Raw genomic sequence first — 8,246 nt, 5'->3', positions numbered from 1 at the left:
GTGCTGAGGAAAAAAGGTTTACATAACGCTTCCATTAAAAAAGTGTAAACCGTGTTAACAGACCATCCTGAAAGATGTGTAATACAATATAAATATGGCAGAAAGAGTATACTTCACAATGTTAAAAACCATTTGTATTTATTTTAAAACTGCAGAAACAATTAAATAAGAAAATAATAACGCAAGGCAATAACAGAGCAAGACTGTTAATGGCTAAACTAGTTAAACGGGATAGCTGATAAAAGTGGAAACAGTTCTTACATTATGACCAGATTCAAACCAGATAAATTAAGGGATTTTAAAATGTTACACCTTTTCATAGAATGCAATAACCACAACCATGAACTGAATGCAAAATAACATTTAGTATAGCAATAGAACTAAATTTAGGCAGATGCAATATTTTTTATCAGTTGTAACATACAATTTCTTTGAAATAACTATAGTGAGGTAGTAATGTTTGTGTTCTCATCCAGTACAGTTTTCCTTCTGCAAATTAAAAAATAAAACAATGTATCTATTTTGAAGAGAGGGCTTGCATTTATACATTCCCAAATTATGTTAACATTATATTCCCAAAATGCTTCATAACAAAGATTTTCTAAACTACATTACAATTAAAAGATTCAGTTTACACATCGCAATTTTTTTTACATATAATGCTAATTTTCTTTCATTATGGAATTTATATGACCAATGGATTTCAAAACTTGCCTTTCTTCATCCATATCCATTCCCCAGGTCCTTGGACAATCTTTGCCACCATGGATCTTCCTCGTCCCCTTATTGAACGTATTGGGCAGGGCCAGTGTTTCCAGGAGCAACATCTAAACCTCTTCTAACCAGTTCCCTGCCAGTTGGACTTTTCTTTTCTGCAGACGCCCGTCCCACTGGAGTGAGACCACGGTTTTGATAAATCTAAGCAAAAATTCCCATCCCCTCTTTGTATTACAGTGTGATGTTAGCTCACACTCTAGCTTAATAGCTCTTAGGTGACTGAAAGCGGAGGCAATTCCTGCAGATGTCAAATGTTACTCTGCAGTAACCCTCACATTATGCAGACCTTGCACATGCATTGACACAACCTCTTTTTGTTTTGAACTGAACTAAAACTAGGCAGACTCCGCTTGTTAAAAAACTTCACACCCAATTTATTCAGCCTCAAACTACTCTTCCGTACTGACTCTGATATCACTTGGCTTTCTTGTATTTCTCCACTCTATGTCATTCCAGCCAATTACTTCCTCTCTATTATTGCTCCACCACATTATTCTTCAAGATCGTGGGATTGTTCTTGTGACCTTCCATGTGATTCCTGCACTGTTTGTAAAGTCAGACACTGATCCGAAAAGACTCTATGGGCAGATGGACTCCTTCTGAGCAATAAAGAAAAGCGAACGGCTATCAAAGATTGAAAATAATGCCAGAATCAATGATGTTTTAAGCTGCAAAGACATAGAAAGGCTGGAGAAAGCAAAGTGAATGTCTGTGGTAAAGTAAAGACCAAAAGAGACAGAAAGTTGTTAGCTGAGAAAGGGCAGAGAAGAGTTGTGAACTGCTGTGGGTCAGTCTGGGATGGATGTGAGTCCAGGGAGCTGGTGGATAGTGGACAGAAATGAGATGTTGAATTGTGAAGTATAAAGTACTGCAAATGCTGAAAATCCAAAATAAAAGAGAAAAGAAAAATGACACGAATGCTGAATACACCACTTTCAGGTATCTGCTACCCCAATCCCTTTTTTTCTCTCCTTTGGAACTATCTGGCTATTTCTACACCCACCCAAGCCTCCCTTTTGGCACCTTGTTTCTTTCCCCTTCTGTTATAACCATGGACTCTGCCACAGGGTTTGGGAACCATTGCAAGTGGGCTGATGAACGTGGTTGGCAATCATACTCGTGAGTATGCATGTTCCAGCTGATTAGTATATCATTGTGAGGGTATTCAACTCCTTTCCTCTTATTCCATCCTTGACTCAATAATCCTTGGCCACATCACGGCTATGTCAATGCCCCCTGATGACCTATGTCCTTGTTCTGGGAAAGAAGATCACTGCTTAGACGGGCTCTGTAAAGGAACAGTATTTATTCAGTGTAAAGTTACTACTTCCGAGCTGCAGTGTCAGTGTTAGTTTTCAGTTTGAGAATTTTAGCTAAATGCCCTGTTGGCCTAATGTTTATTGTTTATTTCCCCCTTCAACTCTGCAGTTTTTATTGAAAATCAGTGAACTGTTCAGTTACTTCACTGTCCCTCCTTCTAGACTTGGGCCATAACCACACAACCTCGTCAGCAGGACTCGACCACAAAGGAAATTAACCCAGTGGAGAGAAAACAGCTGACCGTGGCCCTGACATTTGTTGGGCAGATTGGAAAGAAGTTACAGTCAGTGGAGGCTGTGTTGGCAGAGGCGACTCGTGTAGTGTGACATGATAAACTCAGCCCAGGCAGGAAGAACAGGTGTCAGCCCTTGCAGACACACTTCAGCAACTTCCGCAGACAGTCAGAATAAGGTGGCAGTAATTATTGCTCCTACGGCCCTGGTTCAGCAGCTTAATAATGACAGCCAGAATCAGGAGGTAGCCATTACTGCTCTCGCTGCTGCTATTCAGCAGCCATCATCCAGGTCAGTCCCACTCTCAGCATCTCCCATATCCTCCTCTTTAACAGTCTCATCAGCCACAGCCATTAATGGCCCAATTCCCAATACAATGTCTGGACATACTCTGGTGACCCTGATGACTACAGAAGTTTTATTACTCACTTGAGCTGACTTTACAAGCCCAGCCAAGTTGGTTCGTTGATGATGTGCATAAATTGGTTTACATTGTGGATCCCTTAGACAGACCCCCCTCCCCCAGCCTGTTCAATGCTCTATGGGGACAAGGTTACCTAACAGCCCAGCCATTCCAGCAATTTGCAGTCAAGTTCTAGAGTGACTTTGATCATCCAGTATGGGGTCAGGAGGGTGCCCACTGACTGCTGGACTTGCACTAAGGGAAAGAGACAGTGAGGGACTATGCAGTAAAGCTCTATCCACTTGTGGTTGAGATTGGGTAAAATGAGAGATCCCTCATCACTTCCTTCCAGTGTGGGCAGAACACAGGGATCCAGCACAAAATTGCGGTGCATTATGAGTAGGGTAGCCTGGATGACCTGGTTAATCTGGCCATTCAAATTAACAACTGGGCAACTGTATTGCACAGAGGAAGAACGTCCTCAGTTTCCTACTCCTTAGTTCACCATCTGTCCTCACCCTCTTTCTCTTGTCCAGTACACAGTCTGCAGAGGAACTTATGCAGGTGGGGCACAGATGGTCATCTCAGGAGGAACAAGATCCGTGCAGGAAAACCAGTTCCTGCCTCTACTGTGGCCATCATGTCCCAAGCACCCAGAGAAAGAGGATACCAAGCAGCAGGAAGGGGAATTCTGATGGGCCAGTTCTCCCTGGAAACACCTTCCCTCAATCATATAATGATCGCATCTTCCTTGTTGTAGGGGTCTCAGACCCAGGAACTTAAGGCGTTTATTGACTCTGGGCAGTCGGGAACCTCATTAATGTCTCTCTGGCTCAGAGGTAGAGAATTCTGCCTCAGCAATTGAGAGAGCATATCGATGCCAAGACTCTAAAATGTCAGCATCTGGGTACCTGCAAGATTCACCTTTCCACAGAATCCCTCCAACTTGTGCTAGAGAGCATCCATAAGGAACCACTCTGTTTCTATCTTGTTGATTCACTTGAATTGCCACTGGTACTTGGCCTTCTTTTGCTATCTCAACACAACCTACGGTGCTCCAGGAGTAGGTAACAGAATGCCTGTTTACCTGTTTGGGTCCAGCTCATGCCCCTGTCTGCATGTCCCCTCCTTTGCCAACTGCTTGTGTGGACTTGTCTTACGTACTATCGGAATATGCTGACCTTCGTGAGGTCTTCAGTAAGGAGAAGGCCTCCACACTGACCAAACGATTGCACCATTGGCTTCTCACCTGCTGCTGGTCTTTCCTGGGCCAGCTCTTTCCCCACTCTTGTCCCAAAATGGTCATGGAAGGGTACACCAAGGAGGCATTGGCCTTAGAACTCGCCAGCAGTGGTGGGTTTCATTTTTGTGAGGAAAAAGGATGGCGAGCTCAATCCCTGCATTGATTCTAGGCTCCCCAACAACATCACGGTGAAGAACCACCTCTCTCTTCCCCTGCTTCCTCTGCGATTATATGTCTCCAAGGAATAACCTTGGAGGGGTTATTCATTGGAGATAACATCTCCAAGATAGATCTGTACAATGCTTACAGCCTGGTTCATATCCAAGAAGGGGATAAGTGGAAGACAACATTCAACACCTCCACTAGCCACTCTGAGCATCTCATGATGCCCCTTGATCTGCCTATTGCCCCTGTTGTTTTTCAGGCCTTGGTCAGCAACGTTCTCTGGGACATATTGAATCATTTGGTTTCTGTGTACTTGGATGAAATTCTTATCTACTTTTTTATTGCTAGGAAAATGTCCAGCATATCTGGAGAGCTCCTCAAGAACAAACCTCATGCCTAGCCAGAGAACTGTGAGTTCCCCAAAGAGCAGATGTCATTTCGGGGCTATATATGCACCCTTTCCAATGTTTAAATGGACCCACATAAAGTTCAGGCAGTCATAGAGTGGCCCAAACCATCTACAGACAAACAGGTACAGCACTTCATGGGGTTTACAAACTTTTATCACTGCTTCATCAGAAACTTCAGTTCCATCATGGCCTGCATAAATGCAGTCACCTCTGCAAGATTCCTGTGGACAAGTGAAGCAGACCAATCATTCTCAGAATTGAAGCAACACTTCGCCACTGCGCTGGCGCTGCAACATCCAGACCCTCCCGTCCATTCAATGTCAAGGTAGATGCACCAGATGTTGGCATCGGAGATCTCCCAGTGCTCCTCCTGGATAATCGGCTGCATCCCTGTGCTTTTCCTTCCCGTCACTTGACTCCTGCTGAGAGTGATTTACAATGTTGGGAACCGAGAACTTCTGGCTGTTAACGAGGCCTTGGAAGCATGATGACACTGGCCGGAGGGGTAGAGCATCAAAATAACCACTCGTACAATTGAGACTCAACTCCTGTCAAGCCCATTATGCTCTCTTCTTCACCCAGTTTAATTTCACCCTCATCTACCTTCCCAGCAGCAGGAATACCAGGACTAATGCTTCCTTCCACCAGTCTGACAACTGTGAGGACAACACCAATCTAGAACCCACCCTGCTTCACTTGTGCATTGTTGCTCTGGTGGTTTGTAGAATAGAGGCAGAGGTGAGGGCTACCCAACAGTTGGATTTAGACCCAGGTGGGGGACCTCCCAACCGGCTGTTTGTCCCTGCCATTGTGTCCCTCAGAGTGCTGGAATGGCGTCACTCTTCCTGTCTAGAATTCAACAGAACATGGAATTTATAAAGGGATGATTTCGGTGGCTGTCTATGTCTCAAGGTGTCCACAACTTTGTCTATGCCTGTCCCACTTTTGCCCCGAACAAGACATCGTGTCAGTGCCCCGAAGGTCTGCCCTGCTTGCTGCCTATTTCTAACCACCCCAGGTCCCACCACTCCAAGATTTCATCACTGGTTTGCCCCCTCAGATGGAAATACTCCCATTTTGGTGGTTGTGGGCTGGTTCTCCAAATTGCCTTGGAGAAGTACTATTGTTTTCACTAAGCTCCTGTTGGCACGTGAGACTGTTACCCTCATGTTTCAGCACGTGTTCAGGCTGTAAGGATTCGCTCAGGACTTAAGTATACATATTCCAGCAATTAGTGCTTCATTGTGGCGGTATTTAACCCCCTTCCTCTATTTTCGGTCTTGTTGAATCTTGACCAAAATCACAGCAACGTCAACACACCCTGCTTACTCCAGGAGAGTGGTCTACCATTTAGGATACACAGTAAGGAGCCATATATATTTAGTGTTAACTTTATTACTTCTGAGCCACAGTGTAGGTATTAGCTTTCATTCTGAGAGGTTTTAGTTAGTGGTCCTGTTGACCCAGTGTTTATTGTTTTTTCCCTTAATTCTGCACAGTTCTTATTAAGAGTCAGTGACCTGTGCACCTGCTTCATCCACGCCTCCTGCCCACATCCACATGCCCCTCCCTCTGGGTCCCTTCCCTCCACTGCTCCCACCTGCCCAACTCACCTCCCTTTTATATTTCATCCTCCACTTTCCTTTCCTCTCAGATTCCACCATCTGCAGCCCTTTGGCACCTCTGCCTATCACTTCCAGCCTCTATGCTGTATCCACTTTTCCCTGCACCTTCTACATTACCCCCCCCCCCCCGCCCCACATCTCAATATACATCTCCAGCATTTTGTTTGTTGCCCCGGATTCCAGCATTTGCAGTCTCCTGGGCCTCCATAACAACATGTTGGAAAAACTCAGCAGGCAGCATCTATGTGCCATGTAACTCTAAAATATAAAACTAGTCGAAAACAAGAAGACAGGAAGCTGGAATTAATGTGTCTAGTTTTGTTTTTACTTTAAGCGAGGTGAGCATGTATGACATAAGTCATCCACATACTATTACATATAACCATTAGGAATTATTTAAACAAAAAATATTTAATCAAACAATATTTGTACATTATTACTCAAATATCACTGAAATATTAAATATGCTTTACTCCTCCTTGCTTAGTTCTAAAGTCCATCTCAATATAGAACTCAACTCAAGTATGTAATACTCTCTAATCATCTCTCTATATACAGATGACTGTATATACATAGAACACAATACAATAAATGGAGATCCACAGTGTAGTAAATTTTCAATTGTCCCCACTTAGGCTTAATGTTTTAATCATTGGGGAGGATTTCTTACTCTTGTGGGATAATGTCTTTCCTGATAAGGGGGGATCACTCTGTTTGGCAGGTGAGACTTGTGGCTGTGAAACAATCTCAGGTTTCCGTGGCCTCCGCTTGTGGTGCTTATAAGAGTTGACTCTGGAACTGTGGGAAGTGCGTCTGACAGCTCTGGACACCTTTCTTCTCTAACAATTGCCTCTTCTCCACTCAACTGATCGATGTGTCATCTCCAGATGATATCAGATGCAATCTCCACTGTGTAGGAGAGTGGACCATTCTGTCCTTAACCTTTCCACTTTTGATCCCCTCTGTAGTGCATCTCTAGGACTGCTTGGGCCTCCTTGTTTGAGCAGCCATCAATTTGTCTTAGCTGTTTGTCTTACATACTCATTCTGAGATTGGGTTTGAGGAGATCAAACGTGAGTGCAAGGGATGACCCAGGAACAGCATAGCTAGTGAGTTGTTGGTCGTGGAATTGCTGATACTTGCTGTCAAGGGGAGTGTCCTCTTTTTAAAATTTTTCAGGTACTTCTTTTTTCAAGGGTAAATGGGACAATCTATCGGCATTTCAATGATTATTCGTCCTTTGAATTAAATATTATAATTGTGTCTCCAAAAAACAGAGCCCATCTCTGTATTCTTACAGCTGGGGTTAGTGGAACAGGCTGTGGATTAAAAATGGACACAAGTGGTTGATGATCAGTAATGAGGTAAACTCTCACCCATATAAGTAATAGTAGAAATGTTTTGCAAGCCAAGCTAGACTCAAGGCCTCTCTGTCAGTCTGTGTGCAATTTTTCTCTGCAGTGGTAAGAGAATGTGATGCAAAGGCACTGTGGTGTTCACTTCCATCACTCAGAACATGTGACATGACTGCACCTAGACCATAAGTGATTCACTAGGTAGTGTCGATCATGCGTGTGAGTACAGTGTCTGATGTCACAATTTCCTTTACCTTTTTGAAAGCATGGACACTGCTTTGTCCATGGCTATTTCTTCCTGATCTGCTGTAATGAGTTCAAAGGGTGGTGCTCTGTAGTCAGGGTTGGCAGGAACCTGTTGTAGTAATCAACAAGTCCTAAAAAGGACCACAATTGTGATACATCCCTTGCCCCTGGTGCTTGAATTTTCTCAGCACACTTAGTAATACTTGTGCATCAATGGTGTGGCCACAGTAAGTGATGCTTGGGTTAAACAATTTATATTTGTTGCATCGTGCTCTGAGCCCATAATCTTCTAATCTTTTTAACACTGTCTTGAGATTTTGGAAACGTTCCTTGTCATCCTCACTGGCAACAATGATGTCATACAGGTAACACTGAATACTTGGGCAGCCTTGCAGCTTCTGGTCCATAGCTTTCTGCCAGACCGCAGGTGCAGATATAAGCTTATTATGCGATAAAGCCCTGTGTGAGT

Source organism: Hypanus sabinus, chromosome 20 (assembly GCF_030144855.1).
Source record: "Hypanus sabinus isolate sHypSab1 chromosome 20, sHypSab1.hap1, whole genome shotgun sequence".
Classification (NCBI taxonomy): domain Eukaryota; kingdom Metazoa; phylum Chordata; class Chondrichthyes; order Myliobatiformes; family Dasyatidae; genus Hypanus; species Hypanus sabinus.
This window is presented reverse-complemented; position numbering follows the sequence as displayed.